The sequence below is a fragment of the Pseudorca crassidens genome, chromosome 7, assembly GCF_039906515.1.
Source record: "Pseudorca crassidens isolate mPseCra1 chromosome 7, mPseCra1.hap1, whole genome shotgun sequence".
NCBI lineage: Eukaryota > Metazoa > Chordata > Mammalia > Artiodactyla > Delphinidae > Pseudorca > Pseudorca crassidens.
In genome coordinates, this window is record NC_090302.1 from 70,201,098 (window position 1) to 70,213,594 (window position 12,497).

At 38.4% G+C, this 12,497-nt stretch overlaps 1 protein-coding gene across 7 annotated transcripts in view; it reads right to left on the reverse strand.

The window, feature by feature from the left end:
• Window positions 1-12,497, reverse strand: part of IFNE (interferon epsilon) — a 45,273-nt gene that overhangs the window by 20,742 nt on the left and 12,034 nt on the right. For 2 of the 7 annotated variants that reach the window (XR_010945046.1, XR_010945044.1), the window contains exons 3-4: window positions 11,848-11,879; window positions 4,491-4,592 (exon numbers count right to left, since the gene is read on the reverse strand). The exons of 1 other annotated variant lie outside the window; for it this stretch is intronic. The gene's annotated coding sequence lies outside the window, so the exon portion shown is untranslated. 4 more of the 7 variants (XR_010945047.1, XR_010945045.1, XR_010945048.1 and 1 more) reach the window with 3 other exon arrangements.

The following is a 12,497-nucleotide window of genomic DNA, read 5'->3' on the forward strand; positions in this document are numbered from 1 at the left end:
ACAAGAAGCTGGGTTGGCAAAGCAGAGCTAGGGATGACTGAGCTGCTGCCAGCACTGCGCTGCCAGCCAACCATGCACAGGTCCTGCCCAGGCTCTGGACTTTAGCAGCTCAAGACACATGTGGTCAACTGGGGAAAGGATGAGGGAAGACAGGGTTGCAGCTATGGTGGCCATGAGCTTCTGCAGGGGATCACAGTGCATTGTCAGTGAGAGGTAGCTGAGATTTGCTGGCTGCTGGAGTGAGAGTAGGAACATGGCCACGACTCAAACCTCTCCATCTGCCAAGCCCTCCTCTGCAGAGGTCAAGGTGCTCCTGATATCCAGGAATGCACAGAAATGCAGGAAATAGAGGTAGATGCAAGCACCAACACTGCCCACATGTCTACATGAAACAAGCTGGTCAAGAACCCAGGAGCTCACTGCATCAATGTTTAGGTGCGTTTAAGTTCTGATTCCAGTAGAAGAATAATGCACCAGTCATGTAATGCTCAATTGCTCAATAAACAAAGCATCAAGAACTATGAAATACTTGTAGGAGCCAGCAGCCCCGCAAGAATTTGAACCGCCACTCCCCGCCCCACAACCAGCTGCCCTGGGACCAGGCCCCACCTACCAGTGGGCCAGCAGCCACCACACAAGGCAGGGCCTGGCAGCCAACCTGGCCAGGGGCCAGCCACCTACCAGTGTGTCCACATAGTCAGCCCCACCAAAACAGAAGGGCCCACACAGCCCACACAGGGGGCACCCCTAGAGCATACAGCCTGGTGATCAGAGGAGAGTGTGCTGCTGGGCCCCCTAGGACATCTCCTGCATAAGATCACTTCTCTAATATCCAGAACTATAGCTGATCTACCTAATATGTAGAAATAAACACAGAGAATTAGGTAAAATGAGGAGACAGAGGAACATATTCCAAACAAAAGAACGAGCCAAAACCTCAGAAAAAGAACTGAAGTGGAGATAAGGAATCTACCCAATAAGAGTTCAAAGTAATGATCATAAAGATGCTCAGCAAACTCAGGAGAAGGACACATCAACACAGTGAGAATTTTAACAAAGGCTTAGAAAATATAAAGAAGAACCAAACAGAGCTGAAATATACAATAAATGAAATAAAAAATACACTAGAAAGAATCAACAGTAGATTAGATGATACAGAGGAATGGATCTGTGAACTGGAACCCAGAGCAGTGGAAATCACCCAAGCTAAACAGAAAAAAGAATTTTAAAAAATGAGGATAGGGCTTCCCTGGTGGCGCAGTGGTTAAGAGTCCGCCTGCCGATGCAGGGGACACGGGTTCGTGCCCCGGTCCGGGAAGATCCCACATGCCGCTGGGCATGCGCGTCCGGAGCCTGTGCCCCGAAACGGGAGAGGCCACAACAGTGAGAGGCCCGTGTACCGCAAAAAAAAAAAAAAAAAAAAAAAAAAAAAAGGATAGTTTAAGAGGCCACACTTACATGATCAACTAATCTATGACAAAAAAACACACGAATATTACAATGGGGAAAACACAGTCTCTTCAATAAATGGTTGGGAGAACTACACAGCTATATGTAAAAGAATGAAACAACTATTTCCTCACACTATATACAAAAATAAACTTCAAATGGATTATAGACTTAAGTGTAAGACCTGAAACAATAAAACTCCTAGAAGAAAACATAAGCAGTATGCTCTTTGACACAGCAATATTTTTTTTGGATCCGTCTCCTAGGCAAGGGAAATAAAAGCAAAAATAAACAAATGGGACTACATCAACCTAAAAAGCTTTTGCACAGTGAAGGAAACTATCAACAAAATGAAAAGGCCATCGGCTGAATGGGAGAAAATACTTGCAAACAATATATTCAACGGGAAAAAAATGCAAAATATACAAAGGACATATACAACTCAACATCAATAAAACAAACAACCTGATTAAAAATAGGCAAAGGATATGAATAGACATTTTTCTAATGAAAATATACAGATGGCTAACAGACACATGAAAAGATCTTCAACACCATTAATCATCAGGGAAATGCAGTTGAAAAACACAATTAGACACCACCTTACACCTGTCAGAATGGCTACTATTAAAAGGACAATACATAACAAGTGTTGGCGAGGATATTGAGAAAAGGGGACCCTTGTGCACTGTTGATGGGATTGTAAATTGGTGCAGCCACTATGGAAAACAGTCTGGATGTTTTCCAAAACATTAAAAATATAACTGCCATATGATCCAGCAATTTCACTCCTGGGTATTTACCAGAAGGAAAGAAAAACCCTAATTTGGAAAGATCTATGCACTTCAATGTTCACTGCAGTATTATTTATAATAGTCAAGATATGGAAGCAACCTAAGTGTCCATTCATATTTGAAAAAAGAAAATACGGTATACACACATGATGGAATATTAGTCATAAAAAGAAAAACAATTCCTGCCATTTGCAACAACATGGATAGATCTAGAGCAGGGGTCCACAACCCCCAGGCCATGGACTGGTTTATGGTTTTCTGTCTACATTTATGGTTTTCTGCCTCCAGCTGTATTTTCAGACAAGTTGCAGAATGGCTGGCTGTGGAAGGAGGCAATCAGAGCCTGGAAATCAGAGCCTGATTGGAAATTCAATAAAGGCAGAAAATTAATACTTCATATAACACAACATGTATACACCACCCAAATTCAGTTTTTAGATAACACTGCTAGTCAAACACAGAAATGTTCTCAGGATGACAAGGCTGGTTTGTAACAGGTATAAGGAAAGTGATGACCAAATTAATGGTACCATAAAAAGTCTGTCACAAGGGAATGGTGCCTATTATGACTGGGACACATGGGAATTGGGGAGAAAGAACTTATCATTATTTATCTATTTAAGATTGTCCTGGAGAAAGAATGCTCAGATTCCCGGCTGTCTTTCTCATCCTTGTGGACTTGGATATTCCCAAAATTGGTAAAGAGCTCAAGCTGTGCATTCAGAGGGCCTGGATTCTAAAATGAGGCCAGGACCTTGGGAACGTTATTAATCTCTCCATGGCTCTGTTTTCTTCTCTACAAAAGTCAGAATAATGAAAGAAACTACATCAGCCTGTTTTGTTAACAGATGCAAAGGTTTGAGATACAGCAACGATAAAGGAATAGAGCAATGCATTTTAACACATTAATTTTTAAAAAGTCTGTTCAGCAAAGCATCATAAAATTTTAAAACACATGGTATTGAAAAACCTTATAACGTATAATAGAGCATTAACATTTTTACTAATAGGAAGAGCTCAAGAAAGTTTAGGAATCCAAAAAAAATCTGGGCAAAAGAATATAAAGAGGCGATTTACAGAAGCAGAAATAACTGAGTGGGTAACATACATATGCTAAATAATCAGTTTCCTAGTGATCACAGATTTTGCAAATGAAATTTCAAATGAAAAATTTGATGAACAGCAACAACAAAAAGATTGCTTGGTGGTAGTTGGGGTAAAAGTGCACAGTTACACAGAGTCGGTAGAAGTGTAAAAATTTCAAACACTATTGATCATTAGTTTAGTAACATCTATCAAAAATTCTAAAGCATCAGACCCAGCAAATATAGCAGTATGTGTCTATCTTACAGAAATACTAAGTGAATACTCAAATTTGCTCATTGTGTAGCATTATTTATATGAACGGTAATTGAAATCAACTTAATGTGTGACAGTACAGATGAATGGTTAAGTAAATCAGGATTCCTTCACAGAATACTGTGCAGCCACATTAACTTAAATAAAGTGGACCAATACTCACCAGCATCCAAGGATGTTCATGATATTCTGAGTGTTTTCTGGAGTGAAAAAGCAAGTTAAGTGATAAGAGTAAACACATTGGTGAAAATTGATATCTAGCTATTCCTAAAGATTAGGATTTTAGGAAATAAAGGGTAGAGATAAGATCATTTGACTTCCTTTTGTTTTCTGGAACCTATAGATCGCTTTTTGTTTACTTAAAAAAATAAGCTATATACTTAGAATTGATTTTTTAATATTGTTTCCAACATTTCTATTAGACTGAAGCAAGGGGTGTCCATCTTAGCTTAGTATCCCACACGTTTGATACTGAAAAAAGAGCACTGTCTTTGTATCACCAGGAGAAAACATGGGGGAAAATGGTTGACTGGACTCTTTAAAAGGTAGAAGTGGAGCAGACAGCATTGACCACTTAAAACTTTAGATAGCAGTCAGAGTTGTCTACCAATACAGAAAGAAGAGAATGCTAGTGATGTTTCTCATTTAATAAAAACTTTGAGATAATTTTATACAAAAGTAATGTTTTCAATCTTGGACGTTTATTTCTTCAACATTTGAGTTTTCTTAGTATGAATGAATAAAAAGCACCTCTTGGCTTTTTTCTCCAGACTCTTCTAGGTCTTAGAGCTATGTTTCTGCTCCTCTTGGTAGTGGTTTGTTTCCTCCATAGAGCCAGAGCTTGCACCAAAAGGACTCTTTTGATTCAGTATCCTGCTCCAAATTTACCTTTAGCTGTTCCATCAGCTGAGAAATCCTTCATGGGTCTCTATTCCAATCCTTAGGTACACTCTTGGCAGAAAATAGCAGGGAGGGTCTGCTGGAACGTGCCTTATGGAAGAAAAAAACATTGAACAAGGTCTTCTGGTACAGACATAGCAAAGATCTCCTACCTGCAGAGAATATAAATCTAAATCATGTTTTGATATTTATATATACATCCATAAAACCATCACAATTAAGATAATGAAGATGCCAGTCACCCTCCAAAGGTTTCTTCATGCACCTTTGTAATCCCTTTCCCTTTCCAACCTCACCTCTCACCCTGCCAGTCAGCCCTTTCTGTCCCTAAAGACAAGTTTGCATTTCCTACAAGTTCATGTAAATGGAATAACACAGTATGTGCTCTTTTTCTTTTCATTCGGCTTCAACATTTTAAGATTCACCCATATTTTACCATGTTTCAATAGTTGATTGTTTTTATTGCTGAATAATCTTCCATTTTATGGATCTATAATTCATTGTTTCACTTGTTGATGGACATTTTTTTCCCCAGGGTTTTTAAATAGGAATAAAGCTGCTCAGAACATTCATGTATAAGTCTTTATGAGGACATGTACTTTCATTTCTCTCAGGTAAATATCTAAGAGTAGAACAGCTGTATCATATGAAAGGTATAGGTTTTACATTTTAGGAAACTGCCAAACCATTTTCCAAAGTGGTTGTACCATTTGATATTTCCACCAGCAATGGAGGAGAATTCCAGTGATGTCACATCCTCTGTACCAGTTATGGACAATCTTTTTAATTTTAGCCACTTCCATAAATAGGAAGTGGTATTTAATTGTGCTTTTAATTTGTATCTCCCTGGTGACTAATAATGTTGAGCATCTTTTCACATCTTTATTTGACATTTACACATGCACATTTTCCTTGGGAACCTACCTGTAAAAGTCTATCAAATCAGTGCAAAATATTTTACAGAAAAAAATTTAAAGAATTTAAAGAACTTCCATTCTTCTGCCCCAAATTTTGCTCAAGTTGTGAGGTGACTCAGGTCATGGTCTGGACAATAGGCACATCTTAGTGTTTCTCCAACAAAAAGCAAGTGCTTCCCATCTGTTATTTCTGGAAAACACATCTGACTAATCTCTGAGATCCAGGGGATGCTGGGCAGTTTCAAGGAGTCCACATCACGCTGTCTTCCCTAAGATTTCTCTGTAGCATCTTCAGTACAAAGGGCCCAGGATGTTTGGGATGAGACTCTCTTGGAGAAATTCCACATTGGACATCAGCAGCAGCAGAACAGCTGGAGATGTGTTTGGGACAAGAGGGAGATTTAGAAGAGAACTTGCTAGAAGTGAGGATTCAAGACTGGATAAGAAGAGTTACTTTCAAGGAATGAACCTTTCCCTAAAGGGGGAAGAATACAGACCCCATGTTTAACAAACTGTCGCAGTGGGAATCAACAGGTGCTTTCTCTTCATTAACAAACTTGTAAAAGAAATTAAAGAAAAAAAGGAAGAAAACTAAGCTTTCACAAAACGGTGGCAAAATGATCCTTACAAAGTTCAGGTTTTCATGCATTTTAGAAGTTCCTTTACCAACTGAAAACTGAAGCCTAGAATCAACAATGGTGACCTTAAAAGCAGAGAAATATGAATTATATTCAATGATCATAAGGCTGACAGCTTTAAATTTATCACATACTTATTTTCTACATGTTATTTATATCTTATAGAACAAAATGTTCTCATTACAATGTATAAAACTTTATTTTGTAAACATACATGCAATTTCTCAAAAGTTATGTGCTCATGTGTTCAATTTTTAAATCTAAATCAATGCACACAGAAACTGCAATGGAGTTGATGTTTTCCTACGTGAGACCTACACTGGAAACAAGAATACCTATACTTCCCAGGCTGATTTTGGGGCTGAATCTCAGTGAAGCATCTTTGTTCAGGACCAATGGACATATTAAGTTCTTGGGATGAGGGAGAATCTGCAGGCACCTGACATAAGTCAAAGAATGCTAAGTCCATACTTTTATCATAACGAATTTGAGGATATGGACCAATAAAGAGCTGGACATGCTTTTATAGACAAGAACTAGGAATGGAGACTGCAAAAATACAACAGCAGTGCTTGAGTCACAGACCTGGGGAGCTCTCATCCACGGTATATTGATTCTGTTCTGATATTGCCTCTTATCTAAACTTATGCCTTTGGTTATATCTATAAAAGAAAGATGAAAATATGTGCAGGCAAGCTGCAGTTTAGACAGCACCACAGAAAAGCACATGTGTTTATAGCCACATCCATCCCAAGTGGAAAATGCTTAGTATAGGAGTACATCCTGCAGAGATAATGGCTGGAGAGTGGGGGAATGCAGTCAGTGCCACCTGACTATTCAGATGGTCAACAAGTAACCTGGGCAGAAACAGGCATGAGTATCTGGAGAATTTGGGTTAGCTGGTCTAGAAGCCAGTCTGTATCATTCACACATGGGTGCCTGTACATGTGTGTGTGTGTCGGAGGGTAGGGGGGTGGTTCACGCATGTGCCTTTGTTCTTGTGTGTGTGTTGAAAGCTATTCGGCTACAGCAGCAAAAAGCCTAGTGTCTACAAGGAAATAGGGTACACAAAGCACTTAGAATATTAAGAGTTTTATTTCTCTTTCTTTTTATTTCTCTTTCTTCTCTGATTGCCACAGCTAGGACTTTCAAAACTATGTTGAATAAAAGTGGCGAGAGTGGACATCCTTGTTTTGCTCCTGATCTTACAGGAAATGCTTTCAGCTTTTCACCATCGAGTATGATGTTGGCTGTAGGTTTGTCATATATGGCCTTTATTATGTTGAGGTAGATTCCCTCTATGCCCACTTTCTGGAGAGTTCTTATCAAAAATGGGTGCTGAATTTTGTCAAAAGATTTTCCCGCATCTATTGAGATGATCACATGGTTTTTATTCTTCAATTTGTTGATGTGGGGTATCACACTTATTGATTTGAGAATATTGAAGAATCCTTGCATCCCTGGGATAAATCCCACTTGATCATGGTGTATGATCCTTTTAATGTATTATTGGATTTGGACTGCTAGTATTTTGTTGAGGGGTTTTGCATCTATGTTAATCAGTGATATTGCCCTGTAATTTTCTTTTTTTTTTTGTGGTATCTTTGTCTGGTTTTGGTATCAGGATGATGGTGGCCTCATAAAATGAGTTTGGGAGTTTTCCTTCCTCTGCAAATTTTTGGAACAGTTTCAGAAGGGTAGGTGTTAGTTCTCCTCTAAATGTTTGATAGAATTTGCCTGTGAAGCCATCAGGTCTGGTACTTCTGTTTGCGGGGAGTTTTAAAATCACAGGTTCAATTTCAGTGCTTGTGACTGGTCTGTTCATAGTTTTTATTTCTTCCTGGTTCAGTCTTGGGAGACTGTACCTTTCTAAAAATTTGTCCATTTCTTCCAGGTTGTCCATTTTATTGGTATACAGTTGCTTGTAGTATTCTCTTATGATCCTTTGTATTTCTGTGGTATCAGTTGTAACTTCTCCTTTTTCATTTCTAATTTTATTGATTTTAGTCCTCTCCCTTTTTTTCTTGATGAGTCTGGTTAAAGGTTTATCAATTTTGTTTATTTTTTCAAAGAACCAGCTTTTCATTTCATTGATCTGTGTTATTGTTTTCGTTGTCTCTATTTCATTTAGTTCTGTTCTGATCTTTATGATTTCTTTCCTTCTACTAACTTTAGGTTTTGTTTGTTCTTCTTTCTCTAGTTGCTTTAGGTGTAAGTTGAGGTTGTTATTTGAGATTCTTCTTATTTCCTGAAGTAAGGCTGTATTGCTATAAACTTCCTTCTTAGAACGCTTTTGCTGCATCCCATAGGTTTTGGATCATTGTGCTTCCATTTTCATTCATCTCTAGGTATTTATGATTTCCTCTTCAATTTCTTCAGTGATCCATTGGTTGTTTAGTAGCATATTGTTTAGCCTCCATGTGTTTGTGTTTTTTATAGTTTTTTTTCTTGTAGTTTATTTCTAACCTCATAGTGTTGTGATCAGAAAAGATGCTTGATATGATTGCAATTTTCTTAAATTTACTGAGGCTCACCTTGTGGCCCAGCATGTGGAGAGTGTTCCATGTGCACTTGAGAAGAATGTGTATTCTGCTGCTTTTGGATGGAATGCTCTATAAATATCAATTAAGTCCATCTGGTCTAATGTGTCATTTAAGGCCTGTGTTTCCTTTTGATTTTCTGTCTGGATGATTTGTCCATTGATGAAAGTGGGGTGTTACAGTCCCCCACTATTATTGTGCTACTGCCAATTTCTCCCTTTATAGATGTTAGTACTTGCCTTATATATTGAGGTGTTCCTATGCTGGAGGCATATATATTTACAATTGTTATATCGTCTTCTTGGATTGATCCCTTGATCATTAGGTAGTGTCCTTCTTTGTCTCTTATAGCAGTCTTTATTTTAAAGTCTATTTCATCTGAAATGAGCATTGCTACTCCACCTTTCCTTTGATTTCCATTTGCATGGAATGCCTTCTTCCACCTCCTCACTTTCAGTCTGTATGTGTCTCTAGGTCTGAGGTGGGTCTCTTGTAGACAGCATATATACAGGTTTTCTTTGTGTATCCACTCAGCCAGTCTATGTCTTTTGGTTGGAGCATTTAATCCATCTACATTTAAGGTAATTATTGATACATATGTTCCTATTACCATTTTCTAATTGTTTTGGGTTTGTTCTCATAGGTCTTTTTCTTCTCTTGTGTTTCCTGCCTTGAGAAGTTCCTTTACTATTTGTTGCAAAGCTGGTCTGGTGGTACTGAATTCTCTTAGCTTTTGCTTGTCTGTAAAGCTTTTGATTTCTCCATCAAATCTGAATGAGAGCCTTGCTGGGTAGAGTATTCTTGGTTGTAGGTTCTTCCCTTTCATCACTTTAAATATATGGTGCCACTCCTTTATGGTTTGCAGAGTTTCTGCTGAGAAATTAACTGATAACCTTATGGGAGTTCCCTTGTATGTTATTTGTTGTTCTTCCCTTGCTGCTTTCAGTATTTTTTGTCTTTAATTTTTATCAGTTTGATAACTGTGTGTCTTGGCGTGTTCTTCCTTGGGTTTATCATGCCTGGGAATCTCTGCACTTCCTGGACTTGGTTGACTGTTTCCTTTCCCATGTTAGGGAGGAATTCAGCTATTATCTCTTCAAATATTTTCTCAGGTCCTTTCTCTCTTCTCCTTCTGGGACTCCTACAATGAGAATGTTGGTGCATTTAATGTTGTCCTAGAGGTCTCTTAGGCTGTCTTCATTTCTTTTCATTCTTTTTTCTTTATTCTGTTCCATGGCAGTGATTTCCACCATTCTGTCTTCCAGGTCATTTACCCGTTCTTCTGCCTCAGTTATTCTGCTATTGATTCCTTCTAGTGTATTTTTCATTTCAGTTCATCTCTGTTCTTTAGTTCTTCTAGGTCTTTGTTAAACATTTCCTGCCTCTTCTCAATCACTGCCTCCATTCTTTTTCCAAAATGCTGGATTATCTTCACTATCATTATTCTGAATTCCTTTTCTGGATAGTTGCCTATCTCCACTTCATTTAGTTATTTTTCTGGGGTTTTACCTTGTTCCTTCATCTGGGACATAATCCTTTGCCTTTTCATTTTTTCTAACTTTCTGTGATTGTTGTTTTTGTTCTGCAGGTTGCAGGATTGTAGTTCTTCTTGCTTTTGCTGTCTGCCCTCTGCTGGTTGAGACTATCCAAGAGGCTTGTGCAAGCTTCCTTATGGGAGGGACCGGTGGTGGGTATAGCTGGGTCTTGCTCTGGTGGGCAGGGCTATGCTCAGTAAAACTTTAATCCACTTGTCTGCTGATGGGTGGGGCTGTTTTCCCTCCCTGTTAGTTCTTTGGCCTGAGGTGACCCATCATTGGAGCCTACAGGCTATATGGTGGGGCTAGTGGCAGCCTCTGGGAGGGCTCATGCCAATGGGTACTTCCCAGAACTGCTGCTGCCAGTGTCCTTGTCCCTGCAATGAGCCACAGCCGCCTGCTGCCTCTGCAGGAGACCCTCCAACACTAGCAGGTAGGTTTGATTCAGTCTCCTATGGGGTCACTGCTCCTTTCCCTTGGTCCTGGTGCACACAAGACTTTGTGTGTGCCCTCCAAGAGTGGAGTCTCTGTTTCCCCAAGTCCTGTGGAAGTTCTGCAGTCAAATCCCACTGACCTTCAAAGTCAGATTCTCTGGGGACTCCTAGTCCCCTTGCCAGACTCCCAAGCTGGGAATCCTGATGAGGGGCTCAGAACCTTCACTCCAGTGGGAGAACTTCTGTGGTATGATTGTTCTCCAATTTGTGGGTCACCCACCCAGCGGGTATGGGATTTGATTTTATAGTGACTGTGCCCCTCCTACTGTCTCATTGCAGCTTCTCCTTTGTCTTTGGATGTGGGGTATCTTCCTGTTGATGGTTGTTCAGCCGTTAGCTGTGATTTTGGTGCTCTTACAAGAGAAGGTGAGTGCACATCCTTCTACTCCGCCATCTTGAACCAATCTCCTTTGCTTGTTTTCTTTTTAAGGAGAAAATTTCATTAAAATTCTACCTTAAAGCTGTTTTCCTGGAATTTATCTAAATTGGGGATTTCAATTTGAACCAGTAGAGGGCAGAATAACATTAGTCATAGAAGGCACTTGCTTACCGTGTCAACAGTAAGCAAATAAATTAAGTCCAGGTATTCATATGTCTTAGTGCATTTGGTTAGTTAACATAACACCATGTTATGTTCATCCTTAATGAATACAAGACTTATTTTTTTTAACAGCAGTCAGCCATTCAAATATACTTCTTAGCAAAGAGAAACCAGAGGACAAAGATATGTTATTAAAATCAGAATGGAAAAAATTCCAGAACTTCCCTTAAATTATATTGGATGCCTGATATGGTCAGATTACGTAGTATATAACAACACAAGCTGACATAGCCATTTTAAAGCTTACCTCTTCCTCTTCATTTTTACATTATTTACTTATTCTAGATTTTTGTAAATATATTTAATTTTTTAATACAATGGTACTTGGAAGATTTTTGTACAATGTTTTTCTAAGTTGGTTACCATAATTGATAAGGCAACCAGTAACATGGATTTTTGATCCAACTCCTGGGAACAATTCAAAACAATCTATTCATCAGTATGATGAGAAAAATAAACTTTCATCTCAAATATTTTGATGTGATATTTGTAAGAAAAAGAAATTATATGCATCATCTTTAAAAATTCCAAACTGATGAGAAATAAACAGAAACATGAGAATAATATCAAGCAGCTTTCTTTATAAACAGGAGAAATGATAAACTGGAATACAGGCATACCTCAGAGATCTTGCAGGTTCAGTTTCAGACCACTGCAATAAAGCCAATATTGCAATAAAGTGAGTCACACAAATTTTTTGCTTTCCCAGTGCATCTAAGTTATGTTTATATTATACTGTAGTCTATTAAGTGTACAATAACATTTTATGTCTAAAAAAATGATGCACATACCTAAATTAAAAAATACTTTATTGCTAAAAATGCTAACCATCATCTGAGCCTTCAGTGAGTCATAATTTGTGCAACAGTAACATCAAAGATCACTGATCATGAATCACCATAACAAATATAATAATGAAAAAGTTTGAAATACTGTGAGAATTACCAAAATGTGACACAGAGACACAAAGTTTGAAAAATGGTGCTGATAGACTTGCTCAACGCTGGGTTGTCACAAATCTTCCATTTGTAAAAAACGCAGTATCTACAAAGCACAATAAAGAAGATACGCCTGTATTCTTCCTAAAAATTAGGTAAAAGACAACAATGCCTACCTCCCTTCTAGTATTTAATATTGTGGTGGAATAATAACGATAAATATGAAGCAAACAAAAGGAAGCAAAATTATTATAGTAAGTAGAAAATACAGTTCCTTAAGGTAAAAGTAAGACTACCTTTGAGCCCTATTAATGAACACTCCACCATAAGTC